The following is a 25,580-nucleotide window of genomic DNA, read 5'->3' on the forward strand; positions in this document are numbered from 1 at the left end:
TGCGCTATCGCGCATCACAAGAGCGTTTCCCATAGCGCTATCGCGCAATATAAGCACACAACATCAGGCGCTATCGCGCACGTGAACAGTGCTTCACTAAGCGCTATCGCGCAACTTAAGGGGCCGCAGATTAATTCTGATTCCGATATTAAAAAGCCAGTCTGCTCGTTTCCATTCCATATCTAAATTTCATACTCACACTCTCGCACGATCTTGCCTTGGTAAATCTTCCACTCAACAAAATATCACCTCTCTGGGATTTTGATCTTCATTACAAGGCCATCATAAATTGGGATTCTCAGAATTTGCTCTTGCTCCATCCACGCTCGCACAGAAACAGGGAAATCTTGGAGGGTTTGGGAAGTTTTCTTGTTGAACGGTACAAAAGCTGAAATTTTCTCTATTACATTTGAGCAGTGTTAAATTTTGTGTGTTGATGATGTTGGGTTTTTTGAATTGTGGTGTGAAGAAAGTTTGATGCGAGTGATTTTCAATATCATTGACTTCGTGCATACAAAGTGTTTGTTGAATTGCTGGGGTCAAAAGTTGTGGTTGAATGTTGCTGGAATTGTTTGGAGTTTAGTGCAGTGTTTGAGGCATTTGATTTGAGTTTAATTATTGAGTTACAATGCCCCCAAAAACCAAAGGGAAAGGAGCGCTTTCTTTGTCCTCTGCTGCCCCGTATGATCGACACAGATTTTGGAATGCCACAGCAGAGGAGTACTGCTTTGATGTGATGGAGAGAGGTATGCAAAAAGAAAAGGGAGTCAGCTTGAGAGAGTGTGATGCTCCGACGTTAATTGAAGTTGAGAGAAGAGGTTGGGAGACATTTTTGAGGAGTCCACCAAATGCTGTTATATCGTTGATTCATGAGTTTTATGCAAATTTGATGGTCAAAGACGTGAATCTGAAAGTTCGAGTTCGAGGAAAATTGGTGGCTTTTGATAAGAGTACAATTAATAGTCTCTATGGAATGCCGGATTTGGACAGTGAAGAGGATGAGTATCAGGTATTCAAGAATGAGCCATTTCCAAATAATCTTGTACTTCAGACTTTGTGTCAGGATGGGGCGGAATGGAAGAGGAATGCGAAGGATGAAGCTGTTACATTTCCATCCATTTTTCTTCGACGAGAAGCAAATAATTGGCATGAGTTTGTGGCTGCCAGAATGTTGCCCTCTGGGCTTACATCCGATGTGACTAAGGTTAGAGCTGGTTTTGTGTACTGCATTGTGACTGGAAAATCTGTTGATGCTGGGAGGGTGATTCATGACTCTATTATTGCTGCAGTTAGGGGTTCTTCGACTATTAGTTTACCCCACTCGTCCTTGATTACTCAACTTTTCCGGTTAGCTGGTGTTGTGTGGGATGATACGGAGCAGATTCTTCCAATTCGAGGTCCTATAAGAATTACTGGTGCACTGAGATGGGACAAGAAGAAGAAAGCGGCCAGTACCTCTGAACAGGCAGCTGAACCACCGCAGCCCTCTGAGCCACTACCACACTTTGAGTCAGCACCTTCCCATTTGGAAGGACCTATGTCACTACCGATGCATCCGGCCACTGAGTATTCTACTCGTGATGATTCTACGGTCGTGCTTGCTCAAATGAAGAAGCAGTGGAAGATGATGCAAGCACATATGACATACATGCATGACTTCACTGCTGCTCTCGCCCAGAATTATCCTCCCACTGTTGTGCCTTATCCACCTCCTCCGCAGTGGTCTCTTGATGATACTGCTGATGCTGCACCTTCTTTCCATGGAGATGATGATGATGACGCCGAGTCCTGATGCTCGGTGTCGAAGGTATGAGTCCCTTGTTCGTTTTCTTGTTTTTAATCATTAGGGACAATGATTACACTAAGTTTGGGGGGGGGGGGGGAGGGTGAATCAGTGTTTGAATTAGTTGGTTGGTTGATATTTTAGTTGAGTTTTACTGTGTGCATCATAGATAAAAAAAATTTTGTTGAATTTATTTGTTGTGTTAGTTGAGAGTTGAGTTGAAAAGAAGTTGAGAAATAATTGGATGCATGGCTGATGAAAAATTTTTTGTGCTATAAATGAAATCCATGACTGTCTACCTAACAAATATTTTTGAAAAAATGGAACCAAGTGAATGAACAATTTCCTATATACTCTGTGATTAATGCTTGAATCTGAATTTTGAAACATACAAACATAGATATGATTGAAGCATTTTTGGAAAATTTTTGGGCCTGAATTTTATTGATGAAATTTATCCTTAGTTGCCCATTTGAGCCTATACGTATATGAGTTCTTTGAGGTGTATCGAAAAAATCTGAAATTGTTGGAAAATCATCATTTACTGCTGATGATTATTATTTTCTGCACTCATTGAATTTGTATGATTTAATTGTGGATTGAGACTTGTCTAGAACTAGTTCAAACACTCTTCGAGGCGAAATACGGGCAAAACTGTGATTAGGAATGATTTAGGCAATTTTTCTGAATTCGTTTCAGCCTTTCAAGCTACCTATTTATATATTTTATCCCTAGTACCTTGTTTGAGCTTATTGAAAATCGAATGACATGCATGTAAACGTGTGATTAAACCCCCATTCGTCATTATTTCAAGGTCCTACATTGACTACCTGAATAGCCTATACATTAATTTCCTACCTTTAAGGGAGTAATTTGAATGCTAAAATGTTTTATGCTCCTAGTTTTATTTGTGAAAATAGAATGGTGTGGTGGATGAATTGAAATGAAGAAGGTAGTTGTGAAAAGCGAAAAAAAAATGTGGTTGAAAAAAAAAGTTGTGAAAAAAATTGTTTGTATAAAAAGAGAAAAGATGAAAGTTGAAAAATCTATGGGGTGAAGAAAGAAAGTGTGAAATTGTGAATGAAAGGAGTTGAAGTTAGATTGAGCTTAAATATTATTTACTCCTTATTTTTGAATTCTTATTCCTTCATTTGTAGCCATGAGCCAGACCTTACATTATAAGCTGATTAAGTCCTATTGACCGCGTCTCAGTTGCCCAATATACTAGTGGAGAAGAGTTGCAAGAATTTAGCCTATAGACTGTTGATTGATGTTTTAATGATTATGAATTTGATCGAAACACGCACACACTATTATTCTTTGAATTTACTTATTTGTGAGTGTTTTTGATAGATATCCTTTATTTGATCTTATGCTACCTTGAAAAGTTCTCATGATCTATGAATGTGTGAATTGAATTTGGATAAGGGTGTTTTGAAACGTGAGTTGCGGAGATTGTGAGTTTATTCGGTTATTTTGTTATTGGCTGAAACTTCCAAGTGTTGGTTGGATATGATTGGATTTGAATTTTTGAGATTATTGTTGAGGCCATTGCTCCATATTATTTATTAACTATCATTGTTGATTTTTGGTTGTTAGTTTTGGTGATTTGAGTTTGGAATTTGGTTTTTAATAGTTTTGCTCAGGACTAGCAAAAGTCTAAGTTTGAGGGTATTTGATAAGTGTATTTTATACACTTAATTTATATATGATTTTAATGGTTAAATTTTTGTTTCGAGCAGATTTATGTGTGGGTATTTTGTTGTTTTTGTGGTTGTAGGAGATTATTGAATTTATTTGGAAAAGAGAAGAAAATTGAGATTTAAGAAAAATGGAGAAAGGATTTAAAAGAATAAAAGAAAAGAAGAAAGAAGAAAGAAGAAATGAAGAGAACAGAAAAAGAAAAGAACGAACAGACAAGAAGAGAAATGAGCTTTTGTTATTGGGCTTGAATAAATTAGCGCTTACTTTAAGCGCTATTGAAGAAGGAAGAAGAGCTAACGCGCTACATTGTGAGAGGCATGGAAGCTAAATCCCAGAGAGTTATGCGCGCCCGCCTAGAGCTTTGGAGCGCCCTTCTGTCGCTGTTAGTGTTTTAATCGGGAAAGAAACTTTCTATTTTCTTTGGCTTTTTGATGGGCTTTTGTGCACACTATAAAAAGGATTCTTTCATCAGACAATAGGAGGAGGCCGCCACACACACATACCACACGTACAGATCAGAGAAAAGCTTGATTGTGATTGTGGGATTATTCTGAAGAATATCTGGAGCTTTAATTGAAGAACAAAGACGGAGTTCGATAGACCGAACACGGCGTCGACGACGGATTTGTTTTATTTATATTTTATTTATTTTATTCTGAATATGTTTGGCTTTTTGAACATGTTTTGTTTTATTTAGAATTTTATTATGAAATAATTTTTTAGAGTCTAGAGGTCGGATGGAACCTGGTGTAGACGCTTTCATGAATTTTTTATTTTATTGGATTGAGTTTCTTCTAGATTAATTGTTTTTTCTAGAATTGATTGTCTTTTCAATTACCTGATCAATAGTTGAATTGTTATATTTATTTGAAATCTGGAACTCGGGAGAGGAGATTTTGAATAGGACCAATAGAAAATACACTGTTAATTATTTATATTGCTCAGGAGAGTGCATAATTTTAACAGAGCTTCTAAAAAGAACATTGTTTTGAATTGATCACTGCAAGTAGATTTTTAATAGGGATATTGGAATTGAATTGTAGTTGATATATTTTATTCGACACTCGGGAGAGGGAATAATACACTTAAGTGTTCTTGGCTATTAATTGATTGAAATTCATGAAGATTAATTAATTATTTTTTACTGTTGTTGAAACCAGGTGAAATCTAAACCTCTAGACCATTTTTCTCTGATTGATATTTATCTGAAAGTTGTGTGCGTGCTATCAAAAACTCATTTAATTATTTTATTCTGCAAAATTCTCAAATATTGATTTTCTAGATAAAGTTTGGACTATTTTAATTACAAGCACTGAATATTTTTATTTTACTCTCTGTGGGATCGATACTTGATTTTATCACCATATTAAAACTTGATACTCGTACGCTTGCGAGTAATTTTCACAACATCTGGTTCTATCACAACTTGGACGGAGATGAAAAGAATCTTTCTGAAAAATATTTCCCAGACTCTAGAGCTGCGAACATCCGGAAGGAAATCTATGGATACAAGCAATACTCAGGGGAATCATTGCATGAATACTGGGAGCGGTTCAAGAAGCTTTCTGCTAGTTGTCCGCAGCACCAGATAAGTGAAACTCAATTGATTCAATTTTGCTATGAAGGTTTGTTACCTCATGACAGGAGTATGCTAGACGTAGCCAGTGGAGGAGATTTTGTGGACAAAACTCCGGTACAAGTGAGGAATCTGATAGAGAACATGGCTGTCAATTCACAACAATTTGGCACCATCAGGAATGACCATGCACCAAAGAAGAACAGTGAGGTAAATGTCTCTTTCCTTGAGCAACAATTAATTGAATTTACGTCTCTTGTGCGTCAGATGGCTGTAGGGAATGGACAGACTACAAAGGCATGTGATATCTACGCTGCAATGGGACATTCCACTGATATGTGTCCTACACTACAAAAGGAATCGGTTGAACATGTAAATGCCACTGGCGGATTTCCTGGACCACCACAGCGGAAGTATGATCCATATTCCAACACATACAATTTTGGTTGGAAGGATCATCCAAATCTGAGATATGGGAACCCTTAGATAAATCAACTTGGCCCTCAAGCACCACCACACAATCAAGCTTATAGGTCACCGTATCCTCAACAACAGCAGCGTCCTCAAATTCCAAATCCAGGTGAGTTTCTTGAAAATATTGTTAAGGATCTTGCTACTAATACTGTAACTTTCCAATAGGAAACAAGAGCAAGTATCCAAAACTTGAATACCCAGATAGGACAGCTCGCCACTACAATCAATAAGTTGGAAGCACAGCATTCCAATGCTTTACCATCTCAAACAATTCCAAATCCAAGAGAGAACGCAAGTGCTATTACTCTAAGGAATGGAAAGGAGTTAAAGATTAAGGAGAAAGAAGTTGAGGCTTCACCTAAGGAAAAGCCACAAGAAGAACCGAAGGCGATTGATGGAGAAGCATCCAAAGAAGAAGCGCCAAGAGGTAAGTTTCCTCCACTTTCTGAATATAAGTTTGTTGCCCCTTTTCCCTTAACACTTAAGGAGTCTAGAAAAGATGAAGGGATAATGGAACTTTATGAGACTTTTCGTAGATGTGAGGTAAATATTCCGTTGCTAGATGCTATTAAGCAGGTACCTCGATACACGAATTTTTTGAAGGAATTGTGCACAGCAAAGAGGAAACAGACACTAAAGGGTTGTCAAAAAGTGGAGCTTGGTGAGAATGTATCTGCTGTGATCCAAATAAAATTACCCGCAAAATGCAAGGATCCAGGTATGTTTTCTATCTCATGCACTATAGGGAATGTTAGACTTGAGAAGACCATGTTAGATCTAGGAGCATCAATCAATGTTATGCCATATTCTATCTATGCATCCTTGAAACTTGGTCCATTGAATAAAACTGAAATTGTATTCAGTTAGCTGATAGGTCTAATGCATACCCTAGGGGAATAGTAGAAGATGTGTTAGTGCAAGTAAATGACTTGGTATTTCCTGCAGATTTTTATTTGCTTGACATGGAAAACGGTGATCACAATAGTCCTATTTTGTTAGGCAGACCATTCTTGAAAACTTCCATGACTAAAATTGATGTTCACAGTGGCACACTCACTATGGAATTTGATGGAGAAGTTGTGAAATTCAATATTTATGATGCCATGAAATTTCCTGACGGTGATGATTGTGTATTTTCTGTTGATATTGTGGATTACTTGGCACAAGATTATTATGAGCATGCAGGAAACGATGAGCTTGAGGTGGCTATTGTTGCACCCATTTAGCAGGATGATGGAATTGGATTCAGCGAAGAAGTGAAAGAGATGGAGAAAATTCTGAACAGTTCTCCTAAGCTACCTCAGTCAGGTAATGTCTCTTATATATCATTACCAATCTCTAATACTCGGCTCCTTCCATCTGTTTTTCAGGCGCCAGTGGTTGAACTAAAGACGCTTCCCAAACATCTTAAGTATGTTTTTCTTGGATAAGGAGAAACATTACCAGTCATCATATTCAATAGTTTGGAAGCCGACCAAGAGGAACAATTATTCAAAGTACTGCAAGAGCACAAGACTGCTATTGGGTGCACCATAGCAGACATCAAGGGAATTAGCCCTTCTACAAGCATGCACATAATTTTGATGGAGGAAGGAGTGAATCCCTCACGTCAGCCGCAAAGAAAGTTGAACCCACCGATGATGGAGGTGGTGAAGGCTGAAATTCTGAAACTCCTTGAAGTTGGATTCATCTACCCGATTTTTGACAGTCAGTGGGTCAGTCCAGTCCAAGTGGTGCCCAAGAAAACTGGGATAACTGTGGTGAAGAACAATGATGATGAATTGGTTCCCACCTGAATTCAAAATGGGTGGAGGGTTTGTATAAATTATATGAAGTTAAATGCTGGAACCCGAAAGGACCACTTCCCTTTACCCTTTATTGATCAAATGATTGAACGTTTAGCAAGCCATCCTTATTATTGTTTTCTTGATGGGTATTCTGGTTATTTTGAGATTGCTATTGCGCCGGAAGATCAGGAGAAGACGACATTCACTTGCCCGTTTGGCACATTTGCATATCGACGGATGCCCTTTGGACTTTGCAATGCACCGGCCACTTTCCAACGGTGTATGGTTAGTATCTTTTCTGATTTCATTGAGCATATCTTAGAAGTTTTTATGGATTATTTCACTGTCTATGGTGATGCATTCGAAAACTGTCTGTCTAACCTTGCTCTTGTCCTTAAGAGGTGTGTCGAAACCAACCTAGTCCTAAATTCTGAAAAGTGTCATTTTATGGTTGGGCAAGGTGTTGTGTTGGGTCATGTCGTTTCATCTAAGGGAATACAGGTAGACAAAGATAAAATTGATATTATTCAATCTCTCCCTTATCCCACATGTGTGCGGAAAGTGCGCTCTTTTCTTGGCCATGCAAGTTTCTACAGGAGATACATTCAGGACTTCGCCAAGATCGCATCCCCCATGTGCAAATTGTTGCAAAAAGATGTCCCGTTTGAGTTTGATGAACCATGCAAAATGTCCTTTGACAAACTCAAAGATTCATTGACATCTGCACCAATAATCCAACCACCGGACTGGAGAAAACCATTTGAGATCATGTGTGATGCCAGAGACTATGTTGTGGGCGTGGTTTTGGGCCAAAAAGTTGGGAAAGCATTGCATGCTATCTACTACGTTTCGCTTAACCTAAACGATGCCCAATGGAACTACTCCACCACTTAAAAGGAGCTCTTGGCTATAGTTTTTGCATTAGAAAAATTTTGCTCTTCTTTACTTGGTGCTAAAGTCATTGTTTATTCTGATCATGCAGCTCTTCGTTTTCTGATGGCGAAGAAGGAGGCGAAACCAAGGCTAATAAGATGGATACTACTCCTGAGCGAATTTGACGTGGAGATCAAGGACAAAAAGGGACAGAAAATCGAGTCGCTGACCACTTGAGCCGCCTAGTTTATATCGATGAGGAGCTGAGCTTGCGTGAAGAATTTCCTGATGAGCAGCTGTTTTCAAAAAACACAGAATTACCCTGGTACGCAAATATTGTCAATTATTTAGTTACTAAAGGGTTTTCCTCTGAATTCTCCAAGGCACAAAAGGACAAGGTGAGAAGCGATGCCAAGTATTATATGTGGGATGATCTATACTTGTGGAAACACTGCGCTTATCAAGTTATACGTCGATGTGTACCTGCGAGCGAGGTAATTCCTATTCTCACGTTTTGTCATTCTCATGCGTGTGGTGGCCATTTTGGATCAAAAAGGACATCGAGAAAGGTGTTGGATTGCAGATTTTTCTGGCCATCCTTATTTCGAGACGCTTACGTTTTTTGTAAGTCATGCACTCAATGCCAGAAGACAGGTAATATCTCCCAGCGTAAGGAGATGCCTCAACAACCTATTTTAGTTTGTGAAATATTTGATGTGTGGGACATCGACTTCATGGGACCTTTTCCAAGTTCATATGTATATATATATATCTATATATATATATTACTTGCTGTCGACTATGTCTCGAAATGGGTGGAAGCAAAGGCCACCCGTACTGATGATTCTAAAGTTGTTGCAGAGTTTATCAAGCACAATCTTTTCTCTAGGTTTGGGATTCCACGGGCCATCATCAGTGATAGAGGAACGCATTTCTACAATCGAACTGTGGCATGTTTGCTGAAAAAGTACCATGTGATGCACAGGATCTCCACCGCATACCACCCACATTCCAATGGTCAAGCTGAAGTTTCGAATAGAGAGATCAAGTCCATCCTAGAAAAGACCGTAAATCCTACAAGAAAGGACTGGAGCTTGCGTTTGGATGACGCCCTGTGGGCTTATAGAACTGCATTCAAGACGCCGATTGGAATGTCCCCATATCGGCTAATTTTTAGAAAACCATGTCATCTGCCAGTAGAATTGGAGCATAGAGCCTATTGGGCTATCAAAAACTTTAACATGCAGATGGATGAGAGCGGCGAGCACCGGAAGCTACAGTTGCAAGAATTAGAAGAGATCCGCAATGATGCTTACGCCAGTTCAAAGATCTATAAAGACAAGACAAAGGCATTCCACGACAAAATGATTTCTAGACGGGAATTCAAAGTCGGTCAAAAAGTTTTACTCTATCACTCACGACTTCGGTTATTTCCAGGTAAGTTGCGTTCACGTTGGAATGGTCCGTTTGTTGCAACTAATGTCTTTTCCCATGGTGCAGTCGAAATTCAAAGCTTGGACACATCCAAAATATTCAAGGTCAATGGTCACTGGCTTAAACACTACTATGAAGGAGTCCAAGAAAATGTAGGAAGGGACGAGCATGATATCACTCTATATGCTCCGCCAAATGTCGAGTAAATCGCAATATTCAGTCGAGCCAACAACCTTAAACAAAGGCGCTTACTGGGAGGCAACCCAGTGTTTCTATTCCTTTTGTGTTTATTTCATCTTAGTCATTTGTTTGTTTGCTTTGTTTTTACTTGGTTTTCAGAAAATTTTGAAAAATTACAAAAAGTATCACTGAAGGAATGCCGCGCTCGATCCTGCGAACTCATAGGATCGAGCGCGCGTTTTTTCCCCAACTCACTGCCCTGGAAATTATTTTGTTCGCGCTCGATCCTGCATACTCATGCGATCGAGCGCGCGGAAATCCTCAACTTTCTGCCCCAAACTTTTAAGTTGCGCACTCGATCCTGCGAACTCATAGGATCGAGTGCGCCCCCTTTTGCACGATTTATTCCCTTGTTTTCTTTTCTTTTCCCCTCCTTTTCCCTCACTCACTCTCTCGGTCTTCCTAGAACCCTAAATCCCCAAATTTTGAGTTCTCTCTAATCGTCACCAATTGTTCTTCATCTCTTGTAGGCATCATTCCATGGCTTGGAATCATCATCTCATCTCTCATCTACACATCTCCACCGCCATATTTTGCTAGGAACGCCGCAATTTTTGGTGCACACCACGTGTTTGAAGAATTGCCCCTGTCAATTTTTCTTGTAATTCTTGCGACATCATGGCTCTGAAACGCAATAGAGAGATAGGCGAATCTTCTCGCCAGGGCATAAAAGCTTCAAACACTTCACTAAACCTCGCCGGCCGATTCGTCAACCAAACGGCTCGGGATAGGTATGATCATGCTAAACAACATCGCTCCCCTATTACTGAGAGGGGTTTTGATTTTGATGTTAACGAAAGCGATGTGGCTGTCCAATTATTGAACCGTGGGTGGGGCACATTCTGCAAGCAGCCTCCTCCGGCCATTGTCCCTATTGTTAGGGAATTTTATGCTAACGCTACGGAACGAGTGGATAGCAAGGCCTTCGTTAGAGGCACTTTGGTTTCTTATGCACCCAAAGATTTGAATAGTCTGCTGGAGACGCCGGATGTCGATGATAGACTATACCAAAGCATCGCCCTTGCCCCGGATTTACATGAGGTTCTTCAGCAATTGTGCTTTGTCGGGGCTGCCTGGCTGGACCCTGTTACTTTCAAATGCTTTAAGGAGAAATACCTACATATGGGTCAGGCCACTTGGTACACCTTCGTCGCCCGTCGTCTGATGCCCATCTCCCACACGAGTGAAGTCCATGTTGAGCGTGTTATGGAGTTGGCCAACTACGCCCAGCACCAAAATGCATTCAATGCAGCTACAGCTTCGAATCTTCAGGCCTTGGACTACATTTGTCACGGCATCTCCGAGAGGCTAGGGATAGACCCCATCACGCTTCCACCGGCTGTACCATTCCCCCCACCTTACGAGTTTCCACTCGCCAATCCTGTCCTTCCTCCCGAGCATGAAGAAGAGAACGACGCCAACCGCTAAACCATGGGGAGTCTTGTTTACTTTTCTTTGCATTGCATTCTATTTACATTTTGTTCTTTGGTTTGTTGGTTGTTTTTTTTGTTAGTTTCGTTCTCGAGCATTGAGGACAATGCTTAGTTTAAGTGTGGGGGGGTGTTTCATGCATTTCGTGTGCATTCATGCATTTCATCTGTTTTTATCGCGTTGTTGCATTTAGTTCATGTTAGTATCATATCATTGTGTTGCATTAGTATTGAGTTGAGAAAGAAATGGGTAGCCTGGCCAATGATGAAGAATTATTATTTTTTTGTTCAGTAACTGTAATGCCCCACTGTATCAAGAAGGGTCTTTTCAGCGTACTTATGTCCTCACTCACACGCACCCTGGAAAACTTTCCAGGGGGTAACCCATCCTATAATTGCCCCAAGTCAAGCATGCTTAACTTTGGAGTTCTTGCACCCAACTTCTTTGGCTTTGGTTCCGGCCCTTCTTGGCACAAACCCCCTGCCTCACTCGATCCTACAGAACCTAGGACACGATCCTAACCACAGCCAACAGCCTGGACCCGAGCCACATGAGAAAAACGTGATCAAACCTTGAAGAAAACAAGAAAACTCATGCACGTGAAGGAGTCTATGAGATTTTTCAGAAGAAGTTCAGTAAATATCATGTCAAATCCATATAGTCTAATGAAAAACGTGAGTATTAGCTTATATGGTGGTAAAGGAAAGGAATTAAACATGCCTTGTTAATTATAACGAAGATTTATGCGTATACGGGGCTCCGGGATGACGAACGGGCCAATAAATTGAATAATCCTTGAAGAACTCGGCTAAGGAGGCTGATATCTGCTGAAAAACGTGAGGGAGGAGGTGGAGGAGATGGGGTTGGCGGCTGATGGGGTTTGAGCGTAGGGTAGGGAGAGATTTTGGGTGTAATGTTGGGTAGATTGTTTTGGTTCGTTTTTCTTCTACAGAGCTCCGTTTGAGGTAAAATTTGTTGGGTTAGAACCGTCTGGATGTTGGCTAAGTATGGGTAGTGGTTTCACGGCCAAAGGTCACCGGAGTAGGCAGCACAGTCAGTTTTTCCAAAGTCGCTCAGGGCTGCCGTGAGTTAGGATTAAGGAAAGAAAGGCTAAGGTTGTGTCTAGGCTTTAGGCGGGCCGGGCTTGGTGTTTTGGGTACGGGTCGGGTCCGTTGGGTCACGGGTCATGTTAGTCGGGTCTGGGTCTGGGTTATATTAGTTGAGCTCGAGTATTTTTTATTTTTTTAGTTAATTATTAAGTTGGGCTGTAAATGGGCCAAGGCTAGTTCAATTAATTAATTGAGCCACATGTGAATTAAGTTATTGGGCTTTAGTAATTATTTAAGTGAGTCTATTAATTTTTATGGGCCTTGGGGCCCATGGAAATTATTGGGCCAGTTTTAGGTTTTTGGGTCATTGGGCCAGACTAAGTAATTAATGGGCTTGAGTTTTGTTATTGGGCCAGGTATGTCATATTGGGCTTGAATAAATTATTTGGGCTTAAATGTAAGTTAATGGGCTTAATTTGAATTATTGGGCCAGTCTTAGAATTTCTGGGTTTAAGTCTAAGGGGCCAGTAGTCTGACCAACCCGTAAAAATTAACTAAGTCCGGAATATATATTTAATTCTTTTTTTATGCATGAAGTTTATTTTAAGTTTAAGTATATTTATTATTAAAATTAATTAAATATATATTACGGACATATTTTAAGTGCATGCATACATGAAATATTTTATGATGTGTTTATGATTAAGAATTGAGCATGAAAAATATTTTTATGGAAATTGAAGTGATGTGGCAGCACAGAGGTGGTTTACCACCCGCACAGAGGTAGTTCTACTACCGGCATAGAAGTGGTTTTACCACTGGCACAGAGGTAGTTTACTACCAGCATAGAGATGATTAATCACCGCCACGTACGATGGCTCTTAGACTGATCAGTCGCTTATGATTACGAGCCACACTCATGGATATGACCTACACAGTTTTTATGATTATGACATGCTCAATTTATGCTATGTATGATTAGTTATGATGTATGTATGATGATCATAATATGGCTAGCAAGAATTCATGTTGCAGGTGAGTACGATAATTCATTTGTAGCTCCTACCGGTGGCGAGGATGTATGAGATATCAACTTTTGAGCCAAAAATATTTTATGAGATTTTATGAGCCTTAAAAAAATAATATTTTATGGTATTTTGTCAAGAAAATTTTAGTATTTAATTATATATTTATTTAAGGGTTGATTTTTATCCAAAATAAGTCATTTTAATGACTTTTATTAATTTTTAAAAATAGGCTATTTATTTATTTTGGGATTTTGGTCTATTTATCAGATTGGTAGGTATTTTAAGAGTTTAAAATTTTAAGTTTATGGTATATTATCTTTGTAAATAAATTATATTAGTTATTATCCTAATCTACCCAACATTACACCCAAAATCTCTCCCTACCCTATGCTCAAACCCCATCAGCCGCCAACCCCATCTCCTCCACCTCCTCCCTCACGTTTTTCAGCAGATAGCGGCCTCCTTAGCCGAGTTCTTCAAGGATTATTCAAGTTTTTGGCCCGTTCGTCGTCCCGGAGCCCCGTATACGAATAAATCTTCGTTATAATTAACAAGGCATGTTTAATTCCTTTACTTTACCACCATATAAGCTACTACTCACGTTTTTCATCAGACTGTATGGATTTGACATGATATTTACTGAACTTCTTCTGAAAAATCTCATAGACTCCTTCACGTGCATGAGTTTTCTTGTTTTCTTCAAGGTTTGATCAAGTTTTTCTCATGTGGCTCGGGTCCAGGCAGTTGGCTGTGGTTAGGATCGTGTCCTAGGTTCTGTAGGATTGAGTGAGGCAGGGGGTTTGTGCCAAGAAGGGCCGGAACCGAAGCCAAAGAAGTTGGGTGCAGCAGATCGCGCAGATTGCGCAGCGTTGGGAGATTGGCTTGTTCTCGGTCCACAGGGCGTTTTTTAGGTTAATTCTAGTGGGGTTAGAACCCCAAGACCTTGGGGAAGATATTACAGGTGGTTCTCCGGCCGGTGGTTGCCGGAGATGGGCGGCCGAATGGCCTGAAGTTTCTAGTCGTGCTCTGTGCATGAGCAGAAACTATGGGTAGATTGTTTTGGTTTGTTCTCCTTCTACAGAGCTCCGTTTGAGGTAAAATTTGTTGGGTTAAAACCGTCTGGATGTTGTCTAAGTATGGGAAGTGTTTTCACTGCCAAAGGTTGCCAGAGTAGGCGGCACAGTCAGTTTTTCCAAAGTCGCTCAGGGATGCCGTGAGTTAGGATTAAGGAAAGAAAGGCTAAGGTTGTGTCTAGGCTTTAGGCGGACCGGGCTTGGTGTTTTGGGTACGGGTCGGGTCCGTTGGGTCACGGGTCATGCTAGTCGGGTTTGGGTCTGGGTTATATTAGTTGGGCTCGAGTATTTTTTATTTTTTAGTTAATTATTAAGTTGGGCTGTAAATGGGCCAAGGCTAGTTCAATTAATTAATTGGGCCACATGTGAATTAAGTTATTGGGCTTTAGTAATTATTTAAGTGAGTCTATTAATTTTTATGGGCCTTGAGGCCCATGGAAATTATTGGGCCAGTCTTTAGGTTTTTGGGTCATTGGGCCAGACTAAGTAATTAATGGGCTTAGAGTGAGTGACCAGCAGTCTGGACCAACCCATGAAAAATAACTATGTCCGAAATATATATTTAATTATTTTTATGCATGAAGTTTATTTTAAGTATAAGTATATTTATTATGAAAATTATTAAATATATATTACGGACATATTTTAAGTGCATGCATACATGAAATATTTTATGATGTGTTTATGATTAAGAATTGAACATGAAAAATATTTTTATGAAAATTGAAGTGATGTGGCAGCACAGAGGTGGTTTACCTCCGGCACAGAGGTAGTTCTACCACCGGCATAGAAGTGGTTTTATCACTGGCACAGAGGTAGTTTACTACCAGCATAGAGGTGGATTTATCCACCGCCACGTACGATGGTTCTTAGACTGATCAGTCGCTCATGATTACGAGCCACACTCATGGATATGACCTACACAGTTTTTATGATTATGACATGCTCAATTTATGCTATGTATGATTAGTTATGATGTATGTATGATGATCATAATTATGGCTAGCAAGAATTCATGGTGCATTATTTTACGAGCATGCATGCATATTCATGATGATTATATGTATTAGTATGATTATGTGATGCATTATTTTAACCATTGCTACAAAGGTTTAGACATGTTGAGACTCTAGGCTCACTATGCTTATATGGTGCAGGTGAGTACGATAATTCATTTGTAGCTCCTACCGATGGCGAGGATGTATGAGCAAGCATGGCAGTGGCCCCGTGACCGTCGCATGGAAGAGTTATTATTATATTGAGATACTTTATTAGGGTTTTTAAAACATATTTCAAAGTTTTATTTATGTTTATTTTCGCATGCATGAGTTTGAATTTTTGGGTTACGGATTTTTATTAATATTGCGTGTTTCAAGATTTTTATTTATTTAAGTTATCATTAAAAGAATTTATTTGTTAGTATTATTTTTAATGTTTATACATATATGTATGGGCATATATGTATAGTATATTTTTTTTAAAAAAAAATAAAGTTTTTCCGCATTTATTAGTAGTAGATGTTTCAGTAACTGAATCACATGTCTATCTAACCAAAAATTTTGAACTGATGGAACCAAATAGACGGTTAAACTCTTATATACTCTGTGAATTATGCTTAAATCTGAACTTTGAAACTTACAAACATAGATAGGATTAAGGCATTGTTTACATGTTTGAGCCTAAATTTTTTTGTGGATTATCCTTAGATGCTCTGTTGAGCTTTCACGTATACATGAGCACATGAGGTGTGTAATTCTGAATTTTGTGCAAGATCATCATTTACTGTTGATGATTTCTCTTTTCTGCACTGATTGAAATTTGTATGAATTGACGGTGAATTGAGACATGTCTAGAACAAGTTCGGACATCTCTCGAGGTGCAATACGGGTAAACTGTGACTTAGGAATGATGTATGCAATTTTTTTGAATATCGTTGGAGCTTTTCAAGCCACCCACAGAATTATTTATCCCTAGTACCTTGATTTAGCCTAATTGAAAAACGAGTGGCATGCGTGTAAACGTGTGGTAAACCCCCATTCGGCATTGTTTCAAGGTCCTACAACTACTACCTATAGCCTAAACACTATTTTCTACCTTTAAGGGAGTAAGTTGAATGTCGAAATTATTTTTTTATGCTCCTACTTTGTTTTGTGAATATGGATGGTGTGATGAAAAAAGAAAAAAGAAATGGGTAGTAGCGAAAGGGGATAGAAAAAAATGAGAAAGAAAGTGATGAAAAAAAAAAGAAAAAAAATTAGTTGGTGAAAAGCAATAAATTTTTTTGAATATCAATGAAGTGCAAAGAGGTTGAACTCCGAATAAAAAGGAGTGGACTTTAAAAAAAAGGGCATAATTTACTCCCTCTTTGAATTCTTTTCCTTTAATTATAGCCATAAGCCAAGCCTAACATTACAAGCTGATTAAGACCTATTGACCGAGTCACAGTCGCCCAATATACTAGTGGAGAGGGGTTGCAAGAATTTTGCCTATGGACTGTTGATTGACACTGTTGATGAGCATGAATTTTTTATCGAAACATGCACACACTAGAATTCTTTGCATTTACCCGAGTGTGATTGTGTTGATTTTATTATCTATTCATTTTGATACTGTGAGACTTTGAAAAGTCCTCATGATCTATGAATATGTGAATTGAATTTGGAAGATAGTGTTTTGAATTTGAGTTGCGGAGTTTATAAGTTTGTGCGGTGAAATTGGTTTGTGTTTTAAAAAAAATTTCAAAGGAAAGTTAGTTGAGTTTGGATGGATGTAAAAAATTTTGAAATTGCTGAGGCCAGTGCTCCGTAGTATTTCTTGATTCTTGTTTGTTCTGTTTCATTCTATTTTTGCATGACTTACTCGAGGGCGAGTAAAGATCAAGTGTGGGGGTATTTGATAGTCGTGTTTTGTTTGAATATTTTAATGTTATTTTGTTAGTGTTTTGCATACATTCATATGTTTTTGTTCATGTTTTATCTTAGTTTTGTTTTATGCATGCATTGAGTTACATAATTTACTCCCGGGTTTAATTATCAAGTTTTCAGAAGAAATCGGATTTTTTTTGCTTCATGCGCTCGATCGAACGTACTCATATGATCGAGCGCGACATCTGAAGATTTAAGGCAGTAGGGTCCTCACTTTTCATGCGCTCGATCCGGCCAATTCATAGGATCGAGCGCGGTCGAGGAAATTTCAAAACATTAGATTCACTATCTTTCATGCGCTCGATCCTGCATACTCACGCGATCGAGCGGGCTAGTCTGTTCGGGAAAACATTGTAATTTTGAAAATTCTTTTATTTTGGACTCTAGTTTTTATTAGGCTTTTATTCCATTTTTGGGAGATAATTATCAGACTTTTGCATATCTCTAAGGTGGCTAGGTTTTGTATTAGAACTCTCTCTTAAGTTTTCTTCCTTTCTTTGGAATTTTTCTTGAGTTTTTGATGAATCGTTGTAGCTAAACTTTTATACCAGAGGGAGACGAAACCTTGATATAATTTATTCATGAGATTCGATTTTCAGTGTTTAATTCTTATTGATTATCAATAGTTGATCTATTCTATTTCATGTTTGTATGCAAAATTTTCAGATTGGCCATCCTAGGATTTTGCTATGCAAACTATCGCTTAATTAGAATTCAAATCCGTAATTATTTGAATCAATTAATTTGCGAAGCAACTACGTTTGATATTTTCTGCTGTTGAATGTATTAATTCGTAGGAACAACTCTTGACTAGGCTAAATACATCCGCGGGTGCATGTGTTGTCTAGATTCATCAATTTCACTCATATGAATGCTACCTTGAATTTAAATCTAGATCGCTGGAATCCGGGTTAATTTATTGGTAAGGGTTAATCTAGAACGTTGGTGTATAATTAACTAAGCTTAAGGTGAAACAGGAATTTGATTTTCAATGATGAATATTTGATAGGATTAATTATTTTTAGGGAATTGATGATTGAATGAATGAATATCAAGGGTGTAGTCAACCGATACCAAGTCTTGTTTCTTATTTATTACTTCAGTTTAATTCTCAATCTTGCATGATAGTGATAATATTATTTTTTTTAATTGCTTTAATTTTGAGTAGTTAATCCCAAAACTCAAAAACCCCCTTTTTTGTTTTATTTAGAACACATTAAATTTCTCTTTCCTCGTGGGAACGATCCCTACTCACACTACTACATATTCTTGTTTATCTATTGAGTTGGGTAATTTGGGTGTGACGCTACTTAGCGCTACCAATATGAGGATGGCGTGAAAACATCTTTGGATCAATCATAGATTAATTAATCAAAGAAGGTGATTAAGCATAGATGATCTTGATACCACCAATGGTAATGTCCCCTCCCCCAGCTTTCGGCACCAAATAAACCAACAATTTGTCATCATCTTCGGCATCCAAATCTTCCAACAGTTCAGTCAGCCCAGCCTTATCTTAGTCTTAGTTGTTACCGATTTCTTGTGCGGAACCCGAAAGAAACATCTTGCGTACTCTGCCTTGTCCAGTTCACCCGTCTTATCGTCTTCGTCGTTAACAAACACATCGAACTTCACAAACTTAGCAGTGTCCAATTCAATCCCTTCAATCACCAGCAACTCCTCTTCTTTGTCCTTATCCTTCTTGTTTCTCAATTTCTTCGGCCTGGGAACCAAAACCTTTACCACCTTGTCTAGTTTCATTGGGAAAATACTGCTAAGTCTTAAATAGTAAACCAACTAAATCTAACTTTCACCACCAACTAAGGCTTCCCACACAGGACCCAAAATAAAAGTTTATATATATATATATATATATATGAAAAAGGTTTCAGTTTTTACCGTAATAAGATCGATGGCATTCTCGCTAATGTCTGACATCAATGTCGAATGAGTGCACAAAATTAAATTTTTGTGTGAAATTTATAATAGCAAATTTAATGTAATTTGTGCACAAAATTAATTTTTTGTGTGAAATTTATTGAGATTGAAGTATCTTTGAAGTTAATATAATTTTATGTTTTGGGATGCCACTAACATGATCTTACTTTATATATGGTTTGTGTATATATTATGTATAATTTTCAGATTCAAATTTTTGATTTTTTATTTATATGATATTATTTACGTGCTTAGTTGTTCACACTAAACCCAAAAAAAATACTAATTATTTTTATTTTTTATAAATTTTTAGACCCAAATTTTAGATTCAAATTAAGACACATTATTTTCTGGTTGTCGATTAACATGTGCTTTTTTTGCGTCGTAATTATAATATATTGCTGCCTATACTCAATCAAAATTCTAGCTCCGCCCCTAGACACTAGCAACCTAATAAATATATATATATATATATATATATATATATATATATAATAAAAGCAAAAGATTATGGATAAGTGAAAAACTTCATAGTCCAAAAAATTGGTGTTAATTAAGGAGCAAATGAAACACTCACTTGTGGAAACTTGTAATTCATTGCTTTAGTGAGTTCAAGGCCCTCCGGCCATTCACTCTTGGTCGGACTCCCAATTATTCAGCTTATTTTATGAATTTCATCTGCTCCATTGCAAAAAATACAAAAGACACATCAACAAATCAGTGTTTTTAAAAGGGCCAAAACGAAAGGAGAACATAAGCCATGCACGAAGCAAATGTAGTACTTAACAGCAGGTTGTCACGGACTTAGCCATTCTAAGATCACGTGCGGCCTTTGCTCCTTAACTACGCCTCTCGCGAGTACTAGCAAAGCAACCTTTGTAGCGCAAGTGTGTGTAAGTGTTTAAGTAAGAATACTAGAGAGCTTGGCGAATGCTTTTGTATTCCTTTCAAACTTTGTGATTTACAAATGATGGATACACCCTTTTATAAAGGTGGCTTCCTTTAATGAATGGTCAAGATCGTTTTGATCCGACAGTGGAGATTAACTCTCCAGAAGGTTCTAGCTCCTACACAATTCTAGATGCTTCCTTATACATGTTTCTATACAAGTCATATATGTACAAGTGTATTGTAGAGAGTTCTATATAAGCCTATATCATGAATAGTGTAGAGGCTTCTAGAACTCATACAAACCTCTTCCATGCACCATGCTTTAGATTCTTCCAGAATGCGTGAAGGTGACGGTTGTGAGAAGGTGCTGATAATATTTCAACTTCACAAGGCTATTTAGCGCAAAATAATAAATTCCAAATGTGTGTTAAGACAAGAAAATATGTTCAAACAAACACATCGGAGAAATTCAAGAAACATGGTGGGAGGACATGAAATTTACCTTGAGCCCGAAAAAAGTCGGCGAAGAATAAATAGTTCCGCCATTATAGCACCCATAGCCCACATGTATACCAAATAGATACATGCAAACATATTAATATGTGTCAAGGAATGCATTCCAAATCAAAACCAAAAAAATAAAATAAAATAATGTGTCATCATATGTATATATACTCACCAATTGGCGGACCATAAATTGGAGAACCAAGAAGAACTTCAGGGGCTCGATACTTGCAACACATGCATATATTGGAAATTTAAAATTGAAGTTAAATTTATTTGAAATTAATTAAAGACTATATGACAGATGAATAACAAACAACTCACCATCGTGTGGTGACATAATCTGTGAATAGAGGGTGAGAATCAACCTCCCGAGCCATTCCAAGATCAGAATTTTAATGCCATCATTTGACGCCAACAAATTTTCTGTCCCAGTCATTATTTACAATATTAATCAACAACATGCATGTACTGTTTTGTTATTATACATTATATCAAAATAATTAATTTCACCGCCGATCATTTGATATTATTTCTGAATTTTAGTTTTTTGTTTTATGATCAAAACTAAAAACACTAACCTGGCTTGATGTCACGATGAAACTAGCCATTCACTACAAGAAATTTGATAATAAACTACACTATACGGTTTTGAATAAAACCATAGTTTTTTTACATTTAACTACGGTTTTTATATAAACCGTAGTTAATGGGCATTTTTTAAAAATTTAAGACTACGGTTATGTAAAAATTGTTGTTGTTTGTGTTCTACAAGATCGGTTTTAATAAACCGTAGTTTATGAGCGTTTTTTTATAAATAAAATAAAAATTTTTTGTACCGATGTCTTTGAGCGCGGTGTTAATTGACATCATTTTTTCAAAACCGCAGTCTATATATTTTTTTAACAAATTAATTTTTTTTTAAAAATCCAATCTTCCTACTTCTTGCACACTTTTCTCACGACTCTCCCGATACCCAACCCTAGCCTCCCATTTCTCGCCGTCGATTCGTCACCACCGGCGTCTGAAATATGTGTTTGGAGCTAGGATTCGGTTAAAGATAGTCCTAAGCTTCATTTTGATGCCAATATAGCAAGGAATGGAGAGTCACCCCTGTTCGACCGTAGTGGTGCTTGTGAAGGATGAGGTATCAAATCTGCAGATCCGTGAATTAGTCACATTTCGTTACTTTCACTCTTTCGAAGATTTTTCAGCTCGCTTCGCCCCAATCTTCTTCTCATCAAGCCCTAGCCCATCTTGATTTGCCGCAATCGTCGTCCGTACGTCACTTGAATTGGGGCAACGACATAGGTGACTTGTACTCTTGTAGCCTAGCCATAGATGACCTCAACCATGGCTTGAATCGAACTTGAGAGTTCAAGAACCTCATGATCGAAGCCCTGTCGCGAGCAAAAAATGCGTTATTCGATTTGCGATATATAATCTTTCTTCTTGGATTTCAAGTTGAGTTGCTTCACTTTGAGCTTTGGAGAGAATTTGAGGTACCTTTACTGTAACGCCCCCAAATTATCTTAATTGAGTTATTTGAGATAATCAGAGATTTTAGAAGTCGAGGTCCGTTTTGATTTTTATCAGGGACTATTTTGAAATTTTTGGAATTTTCAGGGGCTAAAATGCAAATATTGGTTTTATTAGATATTTATAAAGTATTTGACTTGGTATCCTCATTCTTCTCCTTCTCCATAATGTTTTCCCTCCATTGAAGACGAGAAAACGCCTCCCAAGCTTTTCAGATTTCACTCCGAGCTCGATCCGTCCGATAGAATTTCATTCTGAAGACATATTCGCGATCACGACTACGAGAGCTCCGTTATGTTGTTCTTGAGCTAAGATAGATCATTTATTCTTAGACGGGATTTAAAAAGAGCGTCATTTGAATTTGTTATGATTTTTGGAAGTATATTTCAAAAATGGTGTTTAGGGATTTGATGGAATTGGATGGAAATTGATGAATTATGGTTGTTTGGAGTTTTTTAGTTCGATATATTGCTGTCTGTGTTTCCGGTTTGATAAGAATACAGCCGTTATGCCGCCGGTTTGATTTTTGGATTGTCAATCGGTTTGAATTGCTTGAGCCGAGTCTTCGATTGAGTTGTATGTTAATCTCGAGCTATGACTACTTCTTTACAGATAGATTGAAGGCCGATAAGCTCGGAAGATTTTGGAGTTTAGATTTTTGGAGGATTGAAGACGATATAGTATGGTTCTTTATTCGAAGATAGTTTTGTTAGAATGATATTCGATTGGATTTTGATTGGAATTCTTGATATTGTAGCTTGATAGAGATTGGAAGATACTTCGAATCGAGAAAGGTAAAAGATGACTTTGAAATGGAATAGGACGATTAACTCGAATCCGGATTGATTCGAGTGTCCTAGGGAAAATCACATACTTGCATGCTACTTGAAGTTTATGTTGTTTGTTGTTTGAATTGCACTTTCATTCATATTGAGTCTATTTTGTTGTTTTGGAGGGCATGGAGGCCCAAGAGATTTAGACGTTCTGGGAATTATAGTCGAGTGGAATTTGTGGGCGATTTACTACCATTTGTCGATCAACTCTCTATTGAATGCCCTAGAGTCTAGAGGATCGAAATATGCACCTTCCACCTTGATCGGGAGAGTCGGTGTGTTGTGTGATATTTTTTCCTCGGGATCCCAACTGGAACAGAGAATCGTTTCCTGGAATTATCAGATTTGAGAACCCGATTTTAAAGACATGCATTGCATCTTGAATCATGTTGTTATGATTTGAGTATTCGAATTGATTTAGATTTCATGGACTATTTGTCTTGCTGCTATATATATACATCAGGATTTTTTATATTACATGGATTAAATGTTTTGTCTCTTTTACTGGGAAATTGTATTTTCACCGGAGTCATCCGGCTGTTGTCTTGTCTTTGTATGTGTGCATGGAAATAGGTGGGGTAGGACCAAGTCAGAATCGACAGGGATAGATCAAGGTTGAATCATAGAAGTGGGACTTTGATTTAGAATGGAAAAGCATGCCAATCTAGTTTATGTTTGAGAGCAATTCTAGACTTGAACCGTTGTTGAATCTTGTTAAATCGATTAGTTGATTTTGAATATTGATGTTTCATGTTGATGGACTTGGATTTCAAGCTTTGAGATTGTATTTGGATTATGGTAGTGGAGTTTGTAACTTGTTCATTTTTCTGGAAATTTTCTGGGCAGAGGCGCGCTCGATCGCATGAGTTCAGCAGATCGAGCGCGGCCCTTAAAATTGTTGAGGCAGTAGAGAGCACAGGATTGGCGCGCTCGATCGCTCGAGTTCATGCGATCGAGCGCGGCAAATCTATTTTCTTCCGGCAGTGTTTGATGCAGCAGGGCGCGCTCGATCGCACGATTTCATGCGATCGAGCGCGGAATTTTTTTTTAAAAAAAAAAATTCTCTATTACTTTTAGTCTTGGATCTTGTATGCTTAATTTTTGTTTTATCCGAGATTAGTTGTTTAGAACCTAGTTTTCACATTAAGTGGTATCAGAGCGATAAGATCTTGGACTGAATTAGAGTGAACGGGATAGATCGAGTCCGCATGAATTGAATTCTCGCATGTGTTTGAATTATTTAATTGAGTTATTAAATACCATGCGAGCATGCTTTATTGATTGAGAATTATTTTAATTACATGATTTTGTGATTTAAATTTGTAAAGCATGATTTACTTGAGATCTCAATTGCTTGGATTCCTGGATCGAATTTGAATTTTCTCGAGATGGTTGAATTATTCGAGAAAGAGGTTTTAGACACCGAATGTTGGAATATCGAGGTAATTGTGTCCTAACTCGCTTGAGTTTGAGATATATGTTCTTGATGTATATTGAATAGGAATCAAACTGCATAGAATCCAGACAGGATAGAGTGATACTACGACTGATCAAATGGATATCTATTCGACACTGATTGAAGAATTATTGATGAGATTTCAGTCGTTTTAACTGTTGACTCTAAAGAATAGTGGAAATGTCATTCTTGTGTGAAAGATGGTTAGAGGAAGTTGATCAATTGTTTGATTCTCGAGAATACACCGACGACCGATGAATTCGATCCCGTTCTAAAAATCGATTGGATATAGAGGAAATATCCATAAGGATCATTTGCAACCAAGAGGAAAACGATTCAAGAAGTCTGGGAGCAGTTCTTCTTGTTCCAGCGGATCGATACAGTTAGGTTCAGGACAAATTTTTGAATCTTCCGAAATGTTTTGCAGCAATGGTGGAGGTCGACACCTCACTGAGCATTGTCTGGGAATTTTTTATGATCGCTGATTTGCATGCCGAGCTGTGATATGCTATTCTATCGACGTCGGAATTTTCATTGGTTTGAGTTGTTCTTCTCAACCATGTTATCTGGAGGTGGAATTTTCTGTTGTTCACCTCAAGACCGGAACAAATATTAATTGATCTGGATCAACGTATTTACCTGGGATTTGAAGATGTTTGAGTTCTATCACAGATTTTGTGAGGAATTCTTATCGTTCGTAAAGCCGATTACTCAGCAGAATATATTCTTATGTCTGGACTTAATCTTATGAGACCAGTTCTTATGGATTTGAATAAGAGATTGACCAGTGCTTCAGAATTCTTTATTATTCTATATTGACTACCTTATGGTGCTTTGCACTTCTTCTTATTGAGATTTGAGGCATATTCTTGTTTGGAAGAATCACTTATTAGCTTGAGCATCGAGACAGCTGAAGACGCTCGAGACTCAATGTCTGAATCTGGACTTTGAGCTCGTCGCGATCTTATTGATTAGAATATCTGTTATCGCTTTTCTTATGAGGAGATTTCCGTAATCTTCCCTGATCTTGGAAGCTGTAGTAC

At 38.0% G+C, this 25,580-nt stretch overlaps 1 pseudogene; it reads right to left on the minus strand.

Annotated features, from left to right (window-relative positions):
- The window catches only part of LOC140861339 (cyclin-dependent kinase F-4-like), a 58,084-nt pseudogene that overhangs the window by 17,778 nt on the left and 14,726 nt on the right, over positions 1 to 25,580 (minus strand).

Source organism: Henckelia pumila, chromosome 4 (genome assembly GCF_033568475.1).
Source record: "Henckelia pumila isolate YLH828 chromosome 4, ASM3356847v2, whole genome shotgun sequence".
NCBI lineage: Eukaryota > Viridiplantae > Streptophyta > Magnoliopsida > Lamiales > Gesneriaceae > Henckelia > Henckelia pumila.